Source organism: Temnothorax curvispinosus, unplaced genomic scaffold (genome assembly GCF_003070985.1).
Source record: "Temnothorax curvispinosus isolate PA1 unplaced genomic scaffold, ASM307098v1 QBEX01000530.1, whole genome shotgun sequence".
In the NCBI taxonomy this organism is placed as follows: domain Eukaryota; kingdom Metazoa; phylum Arthropoda; class Insecta; order Hymenoptera; family Formicidae; genus Temnothorax; species Temnothorax curvispinosus.
This window is the reverse complement of record NW_020210310.1, coordinates 1-3,348: the sequence shown is the minus strand read 5'-3', so window position 1 is coordinate 3,348 and position 3,348 is coordinate 1. Positions and strand designations below refer to the sequence as shown.

At 34.4% G+C, this 3,348-nt stretch overlaps 1 pseudogene; it reads right to left on the bottom strand.

The window, feature by feature from the left end:
• Window positions 1–1,994: 1,994 nt before the first annotated feature.
• LOC112455837 lies at window positions 1,995–3,342 on the bottom strand (annotated as a pseudogene).
• Between the last annotated feature and the right edge of the window lie 6 nt (window positions 3,343–3,348).

Sequence of the window (3,348 nt, the reverse complement as noted above, 5' to 3'; positions counted from 1 at the left end):
AATAGTTTTTAAAATAAATTAAAAAATTTTTTTTACATTTAATTAAATAAAAAAAATTTTTTAATTTATATTATACATATAATTTATATTGTATTTTGAAATTGTACCTAAAATTGTATGTTTTTGTATTTTTAATTTAATGTAAAAATACAATTTTTTATAATTTATTAATTCATAATTATTAAAAATTACGCCCTTTAAAATAATAAAAAAGAAGTAAAGCTCTCTATACGTCACCATTTAAATCGCTACCAAACAGCAGATCCTGCTTGGTCAATCTGCTCTCAGATTTGTCAGCAGGATCTGCTCGATTTCTGCCACCAATCTGCTATCTGATTCTGTTAGCAGACTCTGTTGGCAGAACATGAGCATCATTTTTCTTACTGGGATATAATATAAAAAATCGATAAGATATTGACCCGATGAAAAATTGCAACAAACTCATCATTTTACACAGCACCTCTAAAGTAAGGTTCTCAATGCAATAAAACTCTTATGTAGGCGGACTTGCCCGTCTACTGGTCGATATATCGTCATCTATCCCCAGCAATGCTCCAATGCCCTCCTTCCTGGATAACTCATCACCACGTGGTATATGTCAGTAACGCAACAGGCGCGTGCTACAAAATACATAATACGGCAATCTTTCAGTTGAAGGAAATTGCTCAAGCGATAAAAAATCTTTTTTGCAAAACAGTATTTTTAAGCAAAGACCATGAGATATAAATGCTAGGTATTCGGTGTCATTCTATTAGTGATCGCGATTGTTTTTAATAAACATTTGATAATAATAAAGGAGCCAAAATATTGATCAAATTACATGTATACACATATATCGTTTTGCAATTCTACATTTTATTTGATATTTTATATCGATATCATATATTTATTCACATAATTTTTTTTAACGTATTATTATTTAACAATTACATTTTATAGAGGTATTACGTTCATCCTTTGTTTAAGGTCATATGACGAAATCCGACCGGCTAATTTCCGTTCGCCTTATCTTTGACGTAAATCGTGTCGCAAAGTTGAGCATTCTCCGTGTACAAGAACTAAAACGCACGCGCGTGATAAACCCACAATCAGACTTTGAAAAATTTACGTCAAAAAGTTGCCCAACTTCAAATAAGCATAACTGCGCGAAAAATTGTCATATTTGAAAGATTTTTTTTTAAGGGTAAAGTTTGTACTTTAAAAAACCATTGATAGATTTTGAATTTAGCCTCCCCCCTCCCATATAATATACTATAATATGTATACATATTATAGTTCATATAATGGAAAACTTCGCCGTCGAGTTATAAAATTTTGTGAAAATGATTTGATTGAATATTTACATCGTCTTTGGACTTAAGAGTATATCACTTCGTGAGCACTTAAGCTATAGATATTGCATCCTATTGTACTTGTAACTGAGCTCTACTAGGGCGAGAATTTTTCAAGTTCTTTTTTGATTGACGCAATCAAAGGTACCGCAGGATCTTCCGGTGGTAACCTGCTATCCACTAATATACGCCTAGTGTCCACTTTCGGCAAGTTTGGTTTATGGAGTAGACCCGCGCTGAGTGGCCTTGAGCCTCAGGCACCGCGAGAATAAATTAAATCAATTTAGATGCTCTCCGGGCGGCAAAGAAAAGAACTAAGAGCAAATTGCGTCCACGTGGGCGCAGGTACCTAACCCGACTGTCCAGAGGAACTAACGCAACTTTTGGGATGACGAAGAGCAAGAAGAAAACAGAGACAATACTCAAAAATGATTAGTAAAATATGAAAAAAAAATATGCACATACGTGCATGCAAACATATATGTACATGTAATATGTAACAGAAATTATTTAATGTCCAGTTACAGGTACGCCGATAGGATGACGTTGATGTCCACCAACAGCGATGGACCAACAACGGAGGATGATGATTGACAACAGAGAACGACGTAGGACCACGGAAGATGATGGTGGTCGACACAAGAACATTTTACACATATCATATTTACATCGAAAGCATATATATTATAATAAGAAGCGAAAAATAAGTCATATCCTAGTTTTGTTGTTACAAGTCGAAATTGTGCCACAGAATTTAACTTATTAATCAGTCACTGTACATATCATTACATTAAACATAAAATTAATACAATACTCATGGATAGAAAGTTTAATAATTAAATTATAAAAATATTAATATAAACTCCTGTGACTGATTCGACCGATGTAGATATATATCTATAACTCAGTTACAATTATAGACATAGGCAACTAATATAATAAACTTACATAATATATATAACCTAATATGTGTGTGTCGGTTTTATTAAGACAATTTTACAAAATAATCCTCTTCTAACTAGTTTTATATAAAACATATATTCAAAGTAATATAACGAATGTAGAGTCAAAAATTGCTTTTTCAAATAACTTTCACTACTTCCACGATTCGATCGTTATTACAAGAATCTTTGTATGAATGTTCATGATAGAGCTTTAAATCAGGATATTTCTTTGTAAAAGATTGTACATGTTCCGGATGAGTAGGATGAACCTCCATAAAGAGACGTCCGCCAGGTTTTAATGCTTTGGCAGCATATTTTAAGACTGACTTGATCACCATCAGTCCATCGTCGCCGCCATCCAGTGCCCTCGGATCCTGATAACTATACATAATAAATATGTTATTAATGATTATTTATATATAATTCGAAATTGGCAGTCACACTTTGCGCATTACATCCTTAGATCAGGCTGCAGTTCCGGGATCTGCTTTGTTGGCACGTATTACTGATCACAAAATCGAATAGTTTTGAATTTAAATCCACATTATCGGCACCATTCGAGCTGCTCAAAACTTCAATACTCGCATCCGGCTTTAGGTTCGCATGTATTACTGTAACTTGCTTCGTTAAGTTCAGGTTGTCCCGATTTATTGTCGTCAAATCGCAAGCGTGCAGATTCTTGTCGATCGCTGTAAATTTTATCTAGAAAAGTATTATTCTTTATTTCTTCTATCTTGAAGCATTATTCCATTATTTCTTAATTGTTAGAGTTTGCTCCTAGGATACAAATAGCCCAATAAAATTATCATCTCACTTACTCCTTTATAAGCATGAGCGACAGCCAGTGATATTGCGCCTGAGCCGCAACCGATTTCTACAATTTCGCCACTGTCAGCCTGCAACGAATTCAGTCTTTTCACCACAACATCCACTAGTATTTCGGTCTCTGGCCAAGGAATCAAAATCGGTGGCACAAGCTTCACGGTAATGTCTCGGAAATTCCATTCGCCGATAATGTACTGAACTGGCATCCTGCAAGGACTTGGCATTCATAAGTGAGCACGAAGGTCTTC